This window comes from Zonotrichia leucophrys, chromosome 4 (genome assembly GCF_028769735.1).
Source record: "Zonotrichia leucophrys gambelii isolate GWCS_2022_RI chromosome 4, RI_Zleu_2.0, whole genome shotgun sequence".
Taxonomy (NCBI): Eukaryota; Metazoa; Chordata; class Aves; order Passeriformes; family Passerellidae; genus Zonotrichia; species Zonotrichia leucophrys.
This window is the reverse complement of record NC_088173.1, coordinates 1,801,403-1,821,857: the sequence shown is the minus strand read 5'-3', so window position 1 is coordinate 1,821,857 and position 20,455 is coordinate 1,801,403. Positions and strand designations below refer to the sequence as shown.

The following is a 20,455-nucleotide window of genomic DNA, read 5'->3' as shown; positions in this document are numbered from 1 at the left end:
CAATAGCAGATAGAAATCAGAGAGCCTTACTAGGCTGAAGAATTTTCCAGTAATGCCCCTTGCCCAAGCCCATGGGAGACAGTAGAATTGTGTGTGAGTTGGGTCCAGTCTGGACAACTTCAGCAACTGGCACTAATTTGTCTTTGCTGTCCAAAAAGCTGCTATTTTACTAGAAGTTCATTTTCCTCTACAGGAGAGTGAACATGCAGGCGGGTAGGTATAGGGAAGGATGTGTTTACACATAAGTGTGCAGCATCACAGCATCTATGTACACTGCCTGCCTTTTAATCACCTTACCTTCACTTCTCACACCCAATTCCAGAGTATCTGAGCTCCTTTCAGGTATGATGGATATTGATAGCAAGCTCCTGAATGGCCAAGCAGTCTAGGTACTCACTCCTTTTCAAAGAAAGTAAATGTTCTCTGGGTGAAGTTATCAATTTATTGGCTTTGGTTGAGAGACTTTCTGGGTGCTTGCTGGGACTAAACTGAAGAATAATGAAAGCAGCATCATTCTTCCAGCAAGGCTTTCTGTAAAGCAAAAGACTGCAGCTTTTCCTTTAGATGGCCAAAATTAGTTTTACCCAATCTCCTCTGGAATTTGTTTCACAGCCAGATGCCTCAGCTGAGAAGACTTTATCTAATGCTGAAGAGGTTTAGAGCAAAATAAAAGGAATCTCACATACTGGATAATAAAACTTCATTTCAGGAACCTTATGACCCCTTTGACTTTATGGTTCTTGGATTTTTTCCTAGACAACCTTCTGGTCCTTGAACTATGTGGTTTTTAAAGCCATAAGCACAGAGGCCTTGCAGAAAGTCAGACTTATCCCAGGGCATCCACCATGAGAACAGAGTCCCAGGGGAACCTTGACTTGGTGCTTGCTGTAGCTGGGAAGATGTGTGATTCCTAGCTTCTTGTTCTCAGTGCCTGTGCTGAAAGACTCCTGTGTTGTGCAGAAGCAAAAAAGCAAGAAAATGTTTTTTGTCTTTCCAAATAACAGTAAAAAATCGAACAAAGATGAATTTCTTACCATGGGAATGAGTCTCTACTGAACTGATCTTAATTCAGCAACTTTTTTCCAAACATTACTTTGATTCTCATTTTTTCCCCATTTAGAGTAGACTCTTTCAGCCTACTCTGAAGAATGCCTTTTGAAACATAACCTGCACTGTATAAAGAATTACCTAATTCTGGCCACTGAAATACAGGTTATGTCATGTAATGTTGCTTCTCTGCCAGCTGGCGTTTTACATAATGAAATTCATTGCCTTTTCTGCATTTTAAAAGCAACTTTGCTGTCCCCTTGTTGCCCTTGTGAAACAGGGAGAAATGTTTTGCACATTAGTACTAGGACAGCAGGTAAGACTGTGCTGGTTCCAGTTTTTCCTAACTAGAGCATGAGGTTCCCCCTGTGTGAGGGAAAGGCTGTGGCTGCAGGTTACTGGCACAGGTGGAGGATGTCCTCCTACCAGCAATTCCAGCAGCTGCTCAAAATGAAGCAGAGCAGCTTGGACAAGTCTGCCCTCAGATACTTTCAAACCCTTGAAATAAAGTGTACAGGGAATGATGTTTAGTCTCTCAGCTAGCATTTGGGAAGAAAATCCAATTTCCACCTTTCAGAATAGGTGTTAACTACACATTCAGAGCTTTGATGGTGTGCTGGGGGACTGAAGAGGATATTTTCATAGTGTGATCTTCTCTATTCACAGAGTCCCTGCGCAGCAAGAAAATACAGCAGCAGTTTCCTTGCTCACAGTTTCCAGTCCTGCCTGCCCAGCCAGCTCCCTGCCTTCAGGAGCCCAGGCTTTCCACTCCCTTTGAAGGCCACAATCACCAGGGATGTTCCATTTCCCTGCCTTTTCCTCTCACTAACCCTTAAAATGAAGCATTGGCAGCCATTCACTGAGAGGTCTCCCAGCATTTTTGGTTGGTTCCACATGTCAGGTTCAAATTATTCTAGGAGTCTTCCTCCTGTTTCCAGCAACTGCTTTATAACAAGGTCTGGGGCTCTTTTGACCCTTTCATTTCACCTTTTAAAAGATGCCAAATCCATCCATCAGTTTTAATCCAGAGCATGACAGCTGAAAGATCAGAACCTGCCTCCTGGCAGCCATTAGCACCTACAAGCACATGTCCAACTTCTTTGTGAGTTGTACCAAAAGAAACATGTTCTACTTTTGCACTCTTTTCATCTGGAGCTTTTTAATATTATCAAAATGAACAATGCAAGTTATGAATCTTTCTTACTGTTTATCTTTCTGCTTTGGCTTTTAAATTTATGGTCATGGGGGGGGAAAAAAGAGTATCCCGGTGCTCTTCTGTCAGCTGTTTCTTCAATGATTTATTTTTCCCTGTCACTGAATTGTCATTTTATTAGCAGATCTCTTCATAACATGAAGAGACAGGGCTCATGGATTACCCAAGTTTCCACCCTATGTCTAAGAAACCCAACAGAGAAAAAGGATAAAAATTTCCTGTTTGCCTCTGTTCATCTCTGAGCAATCCAGTTCATGAATTTTAATTGATATTTGTAAAGTAGTTGAGGCCAGAGTAACAGTGAGGAAGTTTATGGGTTTGCTTTGTCTTTCTTGGATGTCAGGAGAGACAAAGTCCCAAATAGGAACATCTTCACACCAGCAAGCCCCTGGGGAATTAACAGCAGTCTCAGTCAGCATCTTTTGTCCATCCTGACACAACAAGGTGGAGAACTGGGCCTTAGGATGCTCTAAGTGTTGCTTTAAAGCCTGGACAACCAAGTTTACCAGACCACCTTCAACATAATCCTTAAAATTTCCCTTATTATTGGGATGCCCCCAGTCAGTTTCTGGATGACAATGCTTTCCAGAAGACGTCTGGCCCCAGCCTTAAAAATACCAAGTACCAAAGGACATGTGGTCACATGGCATTGTTTGTTATGGCACTGGTTTTATGGTGCCCTGCTCAAACAGAGCAGCAGGAACTCAGGTGAAGCTGATAATTCTGTGTTTCCTGTTCTTGACCTTTGCCTCTCTTCCCCAGGTCTTCTGCAGTGTGGCAGTCCCCATTTCTGGGCAGAGTCTGAGACAGAAGAGATCCATCTAAAGCCTTTATCTGTTTTACAGGAATGGAGTCAAACCCCCACGAGCCTGTTCTCTTTGCACCCTAAGCTGTGATGCAGACACTGGCCCCAAACCATGATGTTTCAGCTGCATGACTCAGTGTGGGACACAGCACCAAAACTAAACTTTGCTGCTTTTACCCCTGACACAAGTTTAACCTGGTTCACACAGTGCCACACAGCAGAGAGATCCCATGTTTGGAGTGGGGTTTTTGTCTGCAAAAGAGCATACAAGTTTAAGCACAAGAAAACCCAAAATAAGCTAGGAAAGTAATTTTTACAAGCTGTTCACAGCTGTAGTGGGCAAAGGAAACCAAACCAATGCTACCACCTTGTCTCAGTGACCCAATTAAGAATTTTTTATTCCACCAATCCCTTTCAGTCCCATTTGACAGAGGCAGTGACCCCACAGGTATGCCATTCTATGGGTTTTGGGCAGATATTAGCTTTCACATCCCAGGGTAGTCCCACCAAGGGAAAAACACTTCCAGTCCCTTATCAGGGAGGCAAGAACTCACTGGCCAATCAGCCCATGTCAGCACAGCATAAAAGATGCTGCTTCTTGCCTGGCCATGCAGAGAGGAAATGAGAGAGCTGGGAAGGACAGGGAAAACACAGAGTCCAACCCCATGGGAAACTTCATTCCCACCCTTCATAGAGCAGCCTATTTCCATGGAGACTGAGATTTACAGGTGGCCTTGCAGAGATGTCTCCAGACCTGGGGTGTTGGGGGTGAATTTTGGTTCAAGATCAAAGATACCAAAACCAGCTGTGAAATTCCAGTCCAGACCAAATTTCTTTCCACAATAGGCATCTGTACTTGAACTTAAATATTTGATGAGATTATTGCAACTGACTGGATTTGCCCCCACATTGTTGAATCATTTTCATCTTGTCTCCTAAAGTCCTAACCTGGTCTTTTAATCCTCAGAAAACGAACAATTAATATAATGATGTGTTCCAAAGAGATGCCAAGCACCAGGAATCTCATAGCAGCAAGTATAAATATGTCTGGATTTCAGCTGCAGGTCCTTTAGGAGTTACCTGTTATTCTAACCAATTCACATCATTTGCACAGTGGGGCTTTTTGCTGGATTGATAAGCAGTTCTCTGTAAACAACCATTTCATGGCATTTATATGAATGCAGGGTGCCATAATTCTCAGCTTCTCTCCTCCCTACAAGAGAAATTATTCAAAGAAATTCCCCAAAGGGCAAGTCACATTTGGATAAGGCTGGCATCACTCCAAGAGTGTGAGATTGCTAGAGAAAGGGAATTTACTTGAGGAAGAATAAGAATATAGCATTATTTAGCAGCTAAGTGCTGTTCCTGCAGGGAGTGGAACATCATCTGCCTTGGTATCAGAGGAAACTGAGGCCGTTCCACATCTCAGCCCCAGATTTAATAAACACTGACATGTTTGCACAGTATGTGCTTGCAAGAGGCATTTCTGCAAGTGCAAGGAAGCAGTTTGTGCATTAGCAAGGCTGGCAGAGGCGTTTTCTGTGCCACTTCAGTATCAGAGTTGTCAAGTGCACTATCAAAAGCTTCAGCAGAAATGGGCTTTTTAATGTACACTGTTCCAGGGCACAAACCATTAGCAGAAGGCTACAGTTGCTGGGTTTTGGGGCTTTTGCTAGATTATCTATTGATCTATTTATTTATTTATTTTGAAGTAGCAGAAATTTCATGTGAACAGACTTGTACATGAAAGAAAAAGGAACATTTAGCACACATCTTTGAGCATACCATTATTTTTAATCTCAGAGAGAAACTAGGACTATTAAAGCATCCATTTTCAGAGAGTGCCTTGTACCATCAACCATGTGCCATTTGTTTGTGAAAAAGGTGAAAAAAGGAAAGACTGGGCATTGCAAACATTGCACCTCACACAGCCCAGCCAGTTACAGTGAACATCAACAGACAGCATGTAGACACAGCTGGGACACAAAAGCAGCACCCACCTTCCTTCCTTCCTTCCTTCCTTCCTTCCTTCCTTCCTGCCTTCCTGCCTTCCTCCCTCCCTCCTTCCCTCCCGGATGTTGTTCAAATTTTTCAGAACAACAATGAGGAGCCCTGCAACTTTAAATAATCAGAAATCGTTTTTCAAGCATAAATTATTCCCATCCTGGCTAATTGAGTCAAGGCTGACTGAGAAATGATAAATTTTCTCTTCCCCCTTTTAAAATGTCTACATTATTGTCGATAATTCATGCCAACTGAAGTCAAGGGATACAGGCTACAGTTGGGTTTGCTTATGATAACTTTATTTACATTTATTTCTATCACATTTCAGCTTCCACAGGCCATATAACAGCTCCCTGTCTTCAGCTAATGAAGCACTTCTAGTCATCTCATTCCAAATTAAAAATATGGCACTGCTGTTGTGCCAGATAAGACACGGGTGTATTTTCCTAATTATTTTATTTCTTGCTGACTAAATTGGAAACAGACTGAACAAAGAAGAGATATTTTATTATATGTCTGCAAATAAATGATATATAAAACAACTACATCATATGCTTCAGTAAAATAACTTGCTGCTGTGAGAAATACTCTCTGCTAAAGATTTACTTGAATGTCCTGCACTTCTCAAAGAAGGGTTACCTCTCTACATTTCAAACAATTTTACTTTCTTCAAAGTGCAAAAGAAAAAACATGGAAAAATGTTTTAATTTAAAAGTTTGTGGTAGCCAAATGCATTGTAGATGAAAATAATGGATAATAACTCAAATCCAGAAGGGGCAGCAGATTCAGCCTGAATTAATTCTAAAGCTTTGTCAAAGAGAGCAATTCATTTTTGGCAGCTTGAAAGCTTAGAAAGCTGGTGGGGGAAGGCCTGCCAGAAACGTGTTTCTTGGAAGGAGATTTTCTCCTGAGGATGCCCTTTAGAAATCAATCTAACCTGGGTCACCCACTGATGCTGCTCATGCTCTGGTTTAGGAAGTACAGGGATGGGTGAAGTTTCCTTTCTGCCCAATGCCCTCCATGATTCCCACCCTCTATTGAACCTCCTTGGGTTCAGTTTCCCAAGAATTAAATGAAAATAAAATTCATGGTGCAAATCCTTTTTCTGAGCCTGTCATGATGCCTTACTGCAAGAACCATATAAATCCCATCTATAAAGTAGATTGCTCTGTAAAAAATCTGCCACAGTTAAACTAAACCCTCATTTTCTCTCAAAAATCACAACACTAACATAATATAAAAAGCCAGTGGAATTTCAATGGCATAGAAAAAATCATTGACCATTTGTCAAGTTCTGCATAAAACTGGAAATGCTTCCCCTGGTACTGTTAAACTGCAAGAAGTCTCATCTGCTTGGCCTAGTTAGCATGGGTGAGTTTTTACTGTGTGTTATCCTTGTAAATGAAGGAAACGCAGCAGCTGTGGAAGACATACCCCCAAAAAAGGCCAGAACACCTCCTCACAGACCTCACAGAGCTGCAAGCCAGGAAGAGCTGGGACTTGGGCAGGGAGAGCAGGTGAGTGTCCCACGAGTGTCACAGGAAGAGAGGTGCTGACTGCAGTCAAGACAGGAAGACATGGATTTTTGGAGATGTTTCTTGGACTTCAGCTGTGGTGAGGGTCTCCTGAAAAGCCCCCAGCATGCTTCTTTGGCAGCCAAGAGGGGAAGGGGTGAGGGTGTGTTAGCAGAAAGCAGGAGAAGATAATGGTACAGAAAATGCAGTTCAAACAGAAGAACATAAGACAGAGGGGACCAGGGAAAATGTGGAGGTTTTGAGTCGCCCTTTCTTTCACTGTGTCCTGCCCATGTGCAAAACCAGCTCATGAGCAAAGCACCTTTGCAGGTCTGTGCACAGAGTTAAGTGTTGTGGCAATCTGGAAATGCCCCACTGCAAGACATGGGAGCTCATCCGTGTTCCCTCAGCACAAGGGATGAAACCTCTTTCTGAAAAAAACCCAAAAGTTAAACATTTTCTTTAAAATTATTGCTTAGGGTACATACAAATCACTGTAACCTCCTGCTCTTTCTCAGCAAGTCCAGGCAACACTAAACACCCATTTTCTCTTTTTGCCCCCCATTTATGATCACTGTTAGGGAAGGAAGTCCTGGCTTTGTCAAAGCAGTGGGGAGGTTTTGCATGGCTGCACATGTCTTCAAGCCCAAGCCTTCAGCCGAAAAACCTAAACATTTGTAAATAAAAAGGCTGATTCATCATTGTTCATATGATAGAGTTCTGTTTTCCCCAGTTACAATGCTAATTAATGGTTTTCACTTCATTCCCACTGTGACAAGCAATCTCTTCCCAAAGCCCAAAGCCCTGTTGGTGCCTCCATCATTTTGAGATGCAGGTATGCAGGGAAAAGATGCTTCCTTTTCCCAGACTCTCAGCAGCACCAAAGACAGATGTTTGTGGGGTTTTTGCTTGCTTCACTCTCTGTGAAAATTTGATTTTCCCAGCCTGAGGCAGCCTTCAAGAGTTAAGGTAGCAAATTAACCTGTCTGCTTTATGGTTTGTAGCCATCCTGCCTGGCTGCCAAACTGCTCAGCGTGGCCACATCTTTCCTCTGAGCCTGATGGAGAGGCAGAGGGACCACCCCCACACAGCCCTGGAACATCAGCTGGTGACAGATTCTCCTAGTTTTATCTCTGTGAAATTGTGCCCAAAGTCCTGAGTCCTGTTTGCCTCCATCCATGGTGAAAATTGTGCATTGGGTTTTGTGTGGCCACTGGCACCAGGAGGCATTGCCTCCCTCTTTGGGCAGCTGGCAGGGCCGAGTGTTGAAGGCTGCATGATGTGAGCTCCCAAGGTGGACAGCGAAAGCAGTGGGAGGGAAAAGCTTGATTTCCCCTCCAGGTGCAGCCTCTCCACCTTTTACCCAGGTGACTTTTCTGTCTCATCGAGACCAGGCATGAAGGTAAATGTCTTTTCAGTGTCAGGAGCATTCTCAGTATGTCTCACCTTTAGTAAAAGCATCCTTCTGCCTGCAAGCTGAAGAGCTCATTATTCTTATAGCACCCCCATATCACCTTGAGAAATAAAGGTGTGTACAAATATCACAGCTAGCTGACAAGCTGGAGACAATTAGTGCTTGCTCCTTCTGACCCTTGGCCACACACTCTCTGCTGCCCTTCTGCCTTTTTTCCAGCTTCAGTCTCCCCAGAATCCCCAATACTGTGTTTTGCAGTGTAAAAATGACAAAGAGCAGCTCAGTTCATGATAAACACAGAGCACTTGTGGCTTTCATGGCACTGCAGGCTGCAACACTCCCTCAGCACAGGGCATCTCCCCCAGCACTCCATGCTTTTGCACAGGCTAGCTCTTGCCAAATTCCCTAGTAATGAGATAAAACAAGCACGATCCCCTTTGTTTGAAGCAGGATAAATGCTGACCTATGCTACAGGTGCCTTCCCAGGCCTTTACTTGGTTTTATTTATGGCAGTGTGTTGGAAGGGATCTCTGGGATGGCAAAAACGTCACGAGAGACTTTGCAGCTGACTCCAGCAGCCAGCAGAGCTAGTCCATGTGCTCAGGGTGAGGATGTGTGACAATGCTGGGCTGTTGGGATAAAATGTGATTAAAAGAAGATAGAAACAGCAGCCTGACTTCATTCTACAGCTCGGTAAGTGTCTGTGTCACTTACCTATTTTTTTTTTAATACATGCTCTTGGTTTTCTGCTTTATCTTTTATGAATACACCATTTCCATGTATGCATATATTTTGTCTATTAAGAGCCACAGATTTGCAGGCAGTGAGGCCATTCCTTTCCACAGTGACATCAGCCAGTGGAGGATGTGATTTATTTTAGCACTCCCTGTAATCAGAGTAATGTTGCTGCAGTGGCCAGAGGCTCCTGCACAATGCAGAGCATTTTGACGCAGTGCAAAGACTCCTCCTTGCCACAACAAAAGAGACACTGAGAGATGTGCTCACCAGAGCTGCACCACTGACACTCACACAGGTCCTGAAACAGCAGCCCAGGCCTGGGTGCCACGAGCTGAGCCCAAAGTGCTCTGACCCCACCGTGCCCAGGGCTCTGGAGTCAGGGCTGACAATGGCCAGCACCAGCCCACCTCACTCGCCTCCACCTGGGGCTGCTGCTGCCATAAACAACAGACTGAGGGCTCTTTGGAGAAGGGCAATGCCTTTTGATTCTCTGCAGAGCATCCCACTCTCCCCTGGACACTGCACAAAGCTGCTCTGCCGTTTCCAAGGTGATGCCTGGAGGTGAATGCTGTTATGTATTCTCTTGCAGGTAACAGCAGCTGTAGCTCAGAGATGCCCTTGGATGGGCCATTGTTTGAAAGGAGGTAGGAAAAGGACAGAAGATCTATTAGTAACCAATTTTTAAAGACTGGTAAGAAAAAAAAAGAAAATAAGGACATTTATTTTATGTTTTCTAATGCAGTTCAAGTTCTTGCACCTAGGAATGAGCATTGTATCTATGTTGTAAACAACAAAATCAATCATTTGATACTGGCTTAGTTTTGTCCTGTAAGATAATGGTTACAAATGTTGTTTATGCCTAGTATTAAGTCTTGAGTTGCCTGAGGAGGGCTGACTTTATAAATCAAAATGTAGATGTTCCTTCCTGAGGTCTGCCTAGAGGAAGGGCTGGCTGTGGGTACAGCACTTCATCCCTCAGTGCCCTTGGACCTCCTGAAATCTTGGGGAACACTTTTTAAACTTTAAAATATCTTTCTGGAATTTTCTCTCAGAGTTTTGCCACAATCCAAAACTTGCATTTTTTTAAGCCTGATTCCCTAGAGTCTTTCTACTGATCTCCTTCAGCTCAAAATTTCATAATACCCTGTGGTTTTGCAAGCAGTAGTTTAACAGACACATTTCAGTCAGTGTGCTAAGAAACAAAAAGCTGACTCCAGAAGATGCTTGTTTCCTTTCTGGTTTTCCTTCTAGTAGCTCCATGTGGGAACCATAAGTGTAAACCATACACACTTGGGTAAAATGGGCATTTCTGCAAAACATGAAAGTCTGTTCTTGCAGGATAATGCTGGTGTCCAGCAAGGCCAGAGCAACATCTCATCCAGGCTGCTGTCTGCTACTGAGAAATCAATGCCAGACATTTGAAAGGATAATTGATAAAGCCAATGCAACAGCTTGGAAAAAAACCAACAGAGACCACTGCTTCTGCCAGCAGGATCCATCTTTATCACACACAATACAGCATTTATGTTTCTACCTGGGAAAGTTTAAAACAAGTCTTGGGGTACAGAAGGAAAGACAAACCAGCCACAGTCACAGCACCAAGCACTTGTTAGAGCAGACATTTCTGCCCTTGGTGGCCATTCACTCAAATGTGCTGCCTCCCAGTGTCCTGGGAGGGAAAGGAAAAACACTCACACGCGGCGTTTATGGCTGCAGTCACTTCTCTGCTATGCACCCTTCCCAAGAGAACAGAGAGTCTTTATCAAAGTTAAGGTAAGTGTGACAGGTTGCTATTCTACACAGGACTCTCATTAAGGCCAGGATGGCTGCTCAGGCTGCTGCTTCTGCAGCCAGTGCCAGGCCTGGAGCACAGGCAAAGCTCTCAGGCCCATGGGGTGATTACTGGGGCTGTCTTGTGCAGGGCCAGGAACTGCACTTGGTGATCCTTGTGGGTCCCTTCCAACTCAGGATATATTCCATGAAATATTCACTCAGGATATATTCTATGAAATATTCATATTCTATGAAATGAGGGCAGGGAGATGGTGAGCAGTAAATACATCACACACTCGAATCGCTGTTCTCAGCACATTGAAAGGTGCTGGTGGGTGGGAACAGAGCGAGGTCTGCCCCAGCCTGATTCAGAAGCTCCCCAAGTGCAGAAAACTGGGAAAGAAGAGGATGGATGGAGAAGAAGAGAGCCTGGTCATCTCCCCTCCTCCCTGCAGTCCTCACTAGGAGCATAACACAACTGTGATCATGCAAACACTGAGCTGGAAGTCTTTTCAACCATGGTCTCTGATGCAATGGAGGCTGGACTGGTGGCTGTGATTGTTCAGGAAGCAAAAGGAATAAGTAAATCATCCAACACAGAAGCACTTTTTTTGGATGTCAAAATGTGATAGACTGCAAATGTACTGGTGTCTGTGAGATGGGTGGTTTATTCCCCTCCTCAGGCACGATCCACGGGGGCACCACCATTCCCACAGCAGGATCTGCTTTGCAGAGACAAGACCAGGAGGACTCTCCTGCTTTGTAGGCAAGATGCAGGGCATGACCTCTATTGCAAGAGAGACATCCTGGGGCAAGTTCAGCAGTTCAGGATTAACTCTGTTAGCACTCCAAGAGCTGCTGTCAGCTGTGGAATGGTGCCTGAGCATCAGCATGGGATGCTGCAAATCCTCTGGCTCCACATCCAGCAGCACAGCACTGCATTAGGTCATGTATTTGTTATTTTTACCCAGAGGAATTGGGCTAGGGCGTGGTAGGGAAATTCTGAAAGTTTATTTTCTGTGGAAAACCATGAAACCCACATGGAAAATAAAAGCACACTGACACCTCTGCTGTGCAAATCCTTGGCATAGAGCAGCTCTGCTTTCCATCTGTGTAGAACATGCATATCTATTTACTGTGCTGAGCTCCAGGCAGCACTGGTACACCCAGAGGGCACAATAGGCATGTCAATTAGGCTACAAGCATCAGTTCAGTGCATTTTGTGTATACAGTCACTGGCAGATTACAGACTTAATAGACATTTCTTCTAACTGGCACAGGGAGCACCAAAGAGCTCAAAAGCTGTTTTGAAATAAATCTCTCTCAACCCTTATGTCTGCTCATGAAAGTTATGGTCTTTTAATCTGTCTCTGACGTACTGAACTTCTGCAACATGCTCCTTGTTACTGATTTACAGTTCTTGCAGGTGCCTTCAGGGCTCACAAAAAGGTCCAACGAGGCAGACAAGGGCAAAGGGAAAGAGGCTGCTGCAAGCAAGGGCTGCAGTGCCCTGCTGGAAGAAGTTGCTGTCCTCAGCTCGGGGTACATCACATAATACATTCTGTGGGCTGTGCTCACGCAGCAGCTCTGGGATGAGAAGATGCCCTGCCCTGTTCCTGGGGGCTGCTGCCAGTCTCCCTTGGGCACCTGGCTGCCCACCCAGGAGTGGGGTGCACCTGTTCCCTGGGAAGCATGAGACCTCAAATCCTGTTTGGGATTTGAGAGCGTGAGACCTCAAATCCTGTGCTCAGTTTGGGGCCCAGTCACTATGAGAACGACACTGAGGTGTGGAACTGTGTCCAATAGAGAAGGGTGAGGAAGCTGGAGAAGGGTCTGGAGCAGCAGTCCTGTGGGGAGCAGCTGCTGGCACTGGGGTTGCTGAGCCCATCACTTGACTGCCCACATCAGGAGCCTGGCACCTCCTCTGTGGCCATGCCCAGGTCCCAGCCAGGCACAGGCGCTGCTGGCAGCAGCACTGACAGATTTCCTGTGAGAATACAGACGCATTGCATCTCTAAGGGTCTTGAAATATCAGGATAACCTCAGAGGGGGCTTGGGAACCCTGAGGAGGGCATGAGAGAGGTGGAAGTATTTCCCTGTGTGGTGGAGGGGCTTGGAGTAGGTGCAAGCCTGCAGCACTTTGCTGTGGATGTGACTTGGGCTGACAAAATGCAATTACTGGATCTGGCATTTCTCCAGGACCCCAGGATTAATGTTCTGATTCACATGAAACCTATTACCTCCCCATAAATACTCAACAACGTTTTAAAGAGTTAATTTATTTTCTTCTCTTCTTCTCTTCTTCTGCAATTTGCATTATCTGTTGCTAAATATATTATGGCATGCTTTCCCCCAGTTCACCACTTCAAAGACCTCCTCGTAGCAATTTCATAAGTAAATCACTACTTGATCTTATAACTCAAGTACATAGTGTCAACCACAGGAATTTTATTTCAGTCCAAATCACCATGCTTTTGAAAGTTAATATCCATTATTTTCCTCTAGTAGTTTCATCTGCTCTACAGCAGTAGGAAAAAAACATTTCTGTCTAGCTGAAGCCATTAGGTGGAGAGGTGTTTAATGGAGACATCCCAATGCTGCCTGTTAATCTCTCCTCTGGAGCTGAGGTCATTTGAAAAATATGAGTGTTTACTTTGTTCACCTCCCTAATCTGAGCCATAATTTCTTTTTCCTCACAGACCCTGGAGCACACAGAGATGGTTTTTGTTTAAGCACATCAGGCACCTTCCCTCCAGGGCAAAAATATGATGTGAATTTATAACTCAGGGATCCTCAGCTCCTCACTGGCCCACAGGTGACCGATGTGGTGGCGTGCACCAGAGCACCAGTGACCACCTTCTGTGTCAGCCAAATCAATGTCTTCCCATCTTTTGACCCTTTTACAACACCAGCTGGCCTTGTACCAACCAAATGTGCCAGCAGTTGTCGAGGCTTCTGGAAAAAACAGCTTTGGGGTGGTCCTCAGTTCTGAACAGGGTCTGGCCTTTGCCTCTCCAAGCAGCAGTGCCAATATTTTATGCTGCTGGCAGACTCTCGTCCTTTCTGCAGCCAGAAAATGGGAAAAACGGCTTGTCTGGCCTCTGCTCCTGGGCTGGCCCAGGCTGAGGTGCACCTGGCGAAGTCAAGGTCAGCTCACCCGTGGCCAAGAGAGGGAGCAGCCCCAGAGGCAGACGCTGCCTCACCAGTCACCACCTAGCAGGGTGCTCAGCTGCTTGACAGAGAAATTACTGTGACAGAAAAATTAATAGGAATTAAAATTTGAACAAGGAGGGCAGGGATTCTCCTCTTGGCTCAGCACAGGAGCTCACAAAGGCCCACGTACTTTGGTGTGGGGAAAACAGCAAGAGCTGCATGTTGTGTGTCAGTGTCCTGCACTGATTTAAGACCACAATCATAAATAAAAGTGTTTTTCAGGAAAATACTTGGCTCTCGAAAAGAAATATTTTCTGGTTTTTGATGATTCGGTGTAATTCTTAATTTCTAGGCTGCCCAGAAAACCCTGAGAGGGGCCTTGTTTACTTTCCATAGAAATATTTTCAAGATTTTTTTCTTCAGCAAGAGGCAGGAAATTCTTTTCCTCATTGGTGAGTGGGATGTCCAGCCAGGAGGGGCAGCATTAAGAGCACAAGTGACCAACACCACGCTATGAGGTTGCCTACCCCAAACATCCCTTCAGGGCTTGCACAAGGCTGCATTTGTTCCGATCTGCTGCAGATGAGGAAAAGCAAGTTTTGCCTCAATCCACAGCTGCAGAAAGCAATCAGGTTCTAAACATACCCAAAAGTGAGATTAAAACACAAACAAGGTTAAATGTTGGTAGTGTAAGTGATAATTCAACTTTATTTTTTCATAAAAGAAGAACAAAAGAGAGGAAATAGGCGGGAAAATGCCACGAGCAGCACAGGAGGGGGGTCACCAGCACCACGGGCCCAGCCTGGCTCACAGGGGGCAGAGGGAGGATCTGTGCTGGCTGATCCCAGGCAGCCACACCAGCACAGGGAGGCAGGGCAGCAGTGACTCCATCCAGCACTTGGCAGATGGACATTTTGCAGCAGCCTCTGTGGCAGCTTGGGCCCTTATTATGGAGGGTTTTGAGAAGGGAAACCTCAGGTCCCCCTCACAGCAACAGCACATCAGGAGAGAAGTTTTTCGGCCCCCCAAAGTTCATTGGCTGCTCGTTGGTATCCAGGCTAAGTTCACCTGGTGTGTCTAAGCCTTCCTTGCTTGTTTGCCTGAAGTATCAGCTGCAAAGCCTTTTAATGACCTCACACTGTGTGCCTCATTTCCTAAAGTGAAGCAGTTTGAAGCTTTAACTGTCAAACCTCAAATCTTCAAAGAGGCAATGGAAAAACACCGCTCACTTTTCACCGGTTCACTATGGGACACTCCCACGGGTTGGGAAGCTCGTGACAGAAACTCCATTGCTAAATCCCAACTGCCCTTCTGTGAGCTGTGTCCTTTCCTGTCCATCTGTCCATGAGGTTTCTCCTCTTGTCTCACATGTAAAACTAAGATCAGGCATTGCTGCGATGCCTGGCTCACAGCTTAGTGCTGAAGGGGAGAACCACAACTGCACATTTTAATGTTTGCCATTAACCTTTAATAATTGCTTCTCTCTTATTGGGCCCGTCACTGCAATAAATTTCAATGTACCAAACACTTGAGTTAAATCCTCTCAAACAGTTCCCTTGTTAGGCTGAATAACAGTCAGATTTCTTCAATACGTCCCACCAAGATCCCTAATCATCTCCATTGTTTTCCTCTTGGCTTCTTCAGTACTAACAGTATGCAGTTTCAACAGGAACTGCCAGCTTCCTCATCAACTTTAATAACAAGTGTTTAATAATTGCAGGTATAATTATTCACAGCAGTGACAAAATTTGCTATTCACCACTAATTTCTTCAAATTACTGAACACATAAAGCAAAAACAGACTAGTTAGAAAGACATTCATTTTTAATAAATTGCATTAGTGTTGTTTAATGAACAAAATCTGCAACTCAGTGTTCCAACAATATTTCAACACAATATAAAAAGAAAGCCAGCAGGATTCTGAGTTGCATCAACAAGGGCATCACCAACAAAGATAAATATGTCATTATCCCACTTGTCACGCCACACCTGGAATACAAAGTTCAATTTTGGTCCCCACTACACAAAAATGACATGGACAGGCTGGAGAGGGTCAAAAGAAGGGTCAGAAAGGTGATCAGAGGATTGGGAACCAGCCATAATAGAAAAGGCTGGGAGAACTGGGTTTGTACAGCCTTGGATAAAGAAGGCTCAGGGGAGACTTTATTGCTGTGTCCCAGTACTTAAAGGGTGGCTACAAAGAACATGAAACTCCCTTTTTACAGAGTCACATGGAAAAGAGGGGAGGTAACAGGTACAAGTTACTCCTGGTGAGATTGGACAAAAGAGGAAAATTTTTTCACGCAGAGAACAGTCAGTCATGGGGATAAACTCCCCAGAGATGTGGGGGACTCCCCAGTAGCTGACATTTTTAAGATTCAGCTGCACAGGGAGCCAGGCCATCTTGTCTAGACTATGCTTTTGCCAAGAAAGGTCAGACCAGGGTTCCTTCCAAGCTGGCACCACAAGAGGAATAAAGATAATGGTGACTTACATGCACATATTCTTTGGACATGGCTGGAAACACTTAGCCCAGACCTCTGTCAGGGTGTGGGCCCAGACCAAGATGGAGCAGTACCAGCCAACGTTGTATTTCCTCACCTTGGTTTTATTCTATTTGTAAATTTTGGTTAATCCCACAACCAGAAATCAGGGAGACATGGCACACAAGCCCACACAAAGCATTGGCAGAAACCCACGTCTCCCATGCACTGTCACCTCCTCCTGTCTCTGAGGTCAGTGCATCCCAGAGGACATTTCCCACCTGCTCCCACCTGGCACAAAACCCTTTTCCAGAAGAAAGCTGGCAGCAGGGGGCAGGTTCCCAAGTCACTCCAGGCATGTCAGTGCTGGATGGTCTCTCCCATGGGATCTTGGCTGCAGCATGAGGTAGGAGCAACATAACCCAGTTTGGGATGTGAGCTCCTGCCTGCCAGGAACCAGCCAAAGCTGCACTGTCAAACACCACGTGTGTCCCTCAAACTCTTCCTAGGTGTTGGACCTAACCTAAACCAGACACAAAGTGTTTTCTGTCCTAGTGAACTGCCTTGTGCCTGATCTGGCTTGCCATAATTCCATCTGGGTATCACTATGGCAGGGAATGGGGGATACAGGACACAAGCCCAGGACCACAAGGCATTTCCCAGCCCACAAATGCAACACCTTCCTTACCCAAGGGATGTTTCAGATATTAAGGGTGTAGTCTTGTGGATATTTGCAATTTCAGATGAGGAAGCCCAGAGGGATGACTGAGGAGGTTAGACTTGACAGTCTCGCTCTTGTCCAGGATATCCAAGCATTGCAAGTCCAGCTGTAAAATCAGTGTGTAGGATGGATAAATACATAAACATTTGCTTTCAAAATAATGTCCAAAAAGCTTTTTCCAGGCATCCTAACAGATACAAAACAATACTAAAACCAATAAAATCCTATAAAATATCTAGGTAGCGATGCTGCGATGTAATGAATAAGAGTATATACAGCTTTCCTGTCCATCTTTTAAGTAAACCATTTCTACTTCCCTTGCATTTCCAAGGAGCTGCTGTGCACACAACACAATTATTTCATTCATCTCTTCAGATAAACAGGTACTGCCCTGCTGTGGCTCAGTGAAACCCCATTGCTGCCAGAGGGAGTGGCAGGTTCACAGCAGATCAGCAAATTGGGCATCAGCCTTTTCCCGGGGCATCCCTGAACACAGGACAAACAACCCTCCTGGATTTCTCAGGGAAGGAGGGTCCAAAAGGAGGGCTCTGCCTGAGTTCATGCCTGGGACCCTGGTGGCATTTATTAAATCCCCAGCCTCCAACACTGCTTGAATTGTTTGTCTCTGCTCCCCTCTGAAAACAGCTCTTGGGGAGAATTTGCAGCTCCTGCAGATAGCTGTAGAAGTTTATGGAACTGGCTGCTTTTTAATGAAATAAATAATAAGAAAAAATGAATAATAAAAAATCAATTTTAGGGTCCAAGCACCTCCAGCTGGAAGTCCCCTATCTTTCTGATTGATGGTGACAATGGCTGAGCAGCACTTTGTTCCACGCAATGCTCTCTGCCCTCAGATATGAGAGGTGGGAGAAGACAAATAAAAGGAGCACTGATGGCAAGTTTAACAAACCATCTCTACAGACAGAGAATCCTCAGAATGCCCAAAGCACTTCAAATATTTCTTAGGCAGAAGTGTCAGAAAATCAGTCTTTTGTGAGCATTTCTCCTAATTAGCTCTTTGCAATTCATGAGGCCTGGTGTGGAGCAGGCAGCTCCTTCCCAGCGGAGCCCCGGCTGCTCCTGCAGCCCCGTGCTCAATTTGCTCAGCTAAGGCGAGTTAATGCTTCAATATGCAGCAGGCACTTTCCTAAATGTTGAAAGACTTAAACAAATTATAGCCATCCTATAATTTGGCAGGTTAGGAAAGAAGCTTTTAAAAAGCCTTGTAAAACGAATGACTTAAACCTTCACCCCAGGCTATTTTTAAAATTCATTTTTCTGCACTCCAGCAAAAAGGAAGGCACAAATATATGCATGATCCACGTCTAAAATTTTGATTTTTGAATTAGTTAGAAATACACTTCAACCTTTGTGGCAACTAATAAATGATTTGGGGAAATGGTGTTGTAATACTGGTCATGGAAATGGCCACAGTTTCATACCCTTCCTCTGCTAAGCAAGGCTCGAAATTAGACTTGTGGAGGAATTTTTGGCAAAGGAAAGAAGAGATAGCACACCATCTCCTTGCAGCAGAGTTTTAATTACTAACTTTTGTGTCCCTTTCCACTGCAATATATGTGCTTTTAATCACACTAATTAGGAATTGCCCACTTGTGATGATGCAGCAAGTCAAGATGTGCAAAAAGAGCTACACAGAAGTTTACATAAAAAAAAAATAATGCTGCTCTATCTCATCCCATAAGGCACTAAGTGGGATGAACTACTGCTAGAGAAAGCAGAGGCTCTTCTCTTTCCCCAGGAAGCAAGAATCCCTTACTATGTATGAACACATTTGGTGTACTCTCTGTGAAAAAGTTCCCCATAAAGAATTAGAATGTGTTTAAAACTGACACCTGCAAATGCTCATTTAGACAGACCTCTATGACCATTAATCCCTTGACCTTTGTAACCTCTGCATTAAAACAATATCATAACCCGTTGTTTTTCTGTGTAAGACTTTTAATGCTAATATCTTTTTCATTAAATATGAGAGAGAAAACAGGACTAGAAAGAAGCAGTTCTCCATTCCTAATATATCTGCTTTTAAATGCTTACCTAAAACCTCATCTACTACGGAAAATAAAAATATGCAAAGTCTGAATCTACAATCTGTGTGTAGCAGTTACTAGGGGGAAGTGAGACTTCAGGTTTACATGGCTGGCGTAATCAAGGGCTTCACTGAGTGAAAGATGGGGCAAGAAATCAAAATATTTTTGAAATGGTCTTTGAGACCTCCATCTCCTTCCTAACAAACCCAGTACTTATCACATCCTGCACCACTGCCATGGCTGGGACCCCTCTCTGAAGGGACACATGGAGTCTTGGGCTGCATTTGGACACAGCACCAACAGCTGTCCTCGACAGAGATGGCAATGCTCTCCTCTGATGCTGGGGATTAGGTTTCTTTCCTTTTGTTCCTTTTTACTTATAGAATTATTTTTTTCCCATAACTTCCTAGGAAACACTAACAACTGGGTACTTAAGAAAAACACAAAAAGCAGCCAGTTCAGAAAGAGGGGGTTTACATTTTCCATTCCAAGGGAGGCTCTTGCCTTCCTTAGCAGACACCTGTCTTTCAAACCAAGACAGATTTTGGTGCCCACCGTGAGGCACAAGGACATTGAGAGAAAAAGGGTGAAAAAGGAATAAAACAGTTCTTGAGCAACCTAATTTTTTGTGTGCTGGATATAGAAACCTCATTGGGTGGTGGTGGTGGCAGTGGTGGGAGAGAAACCCCAGACCAGATATTTCTGTTCCTTTTACCTTCCCAGAACTCTCAAAGAAAAACTGTAGGAGGATTTAGGATTACAGAAATAATATGAAGCAGCTCTAAAGCATCTTATTGTTCACAGGCCCTAAGTCAACTCTAGAAACTACAATGAATTTGGTCTTTTGATGAAACACAAACAACCAAGCTGGATTTTACATCATCAGGCAACACTGACATAAAAAAGACAAAGTAGTTGGAGGTAAAACCATCCTCAGAAGCTCAGGGGCTCAACTGCATGCTCTTGACCTAGAGAATAGATTTTTACAGAACATGTAAAATTAGCATTCACTGCTGTTATCACCTTATTGCGAAGCTCCCATACCTTCTTGGTGATTTCTCATGTGCAGCTCCTCACAGCACTGACTCCTTCACAATACAGCCAACAAACTGCATCTCTCTCATCACCCAGCTAACTCACCCTTTTGTAGCACTCCTCTCCTTATTGGACACAGCAGTCTGTTAAGGGCAGCCTGTTCCTAATCTTTGGTGATGAGTACAGCTGCAGCTCCTCAGGTGTGAGATTACCTTCTGCACTATCTTTATTTTCTAACATTCCATCCCTCCACACACTGCCAGCAAGTGTAGAGCAGACACAATGCAAGGACACATCTCTACAGTTAACAAAACTTCATAGATGGCATCACGTCACCTGTCAGCATAGCCCCAGACCTGTGTCACCATCCTAATCCAGGCCAATGGAGGTTTGAGCTCTGCAACCAGAACGCAGCTCTGGCCCTGCTGATCTGTTTCACCTGCCATACACCAACACTTACCCTTGGCAACTCCCCTTTGCCACCGTCTGCTCACACACAAAAAGCTG

At 44.5% G+C, this 20,455-nt stretch overlaps 1 long non-coding RNA gene across 1 annotated transcript; it reads right to left on the bottom strand.

Annotated features, from left to right (window-relative positions):
* Positions 1-15,467: 15,467 nt before the first annotated feature.
* On the bottom strand, positions 15,468-20,034 carry LOC135447344 (uncharacterized). The gene is made up of 3 exons (XR_010440076.1): positions 19,958-20,034; positions 16,833-16,971; positions 15,468-16,667 (listed from the first exon to the last, which is right to left on the bottom strand). It is a non-coding gene; the product is annotated as an uncharacterized LOC135447344 (long non-coding RNA).
* Positions 20,035-20,455: the final 421 nt, after the last annotated feature.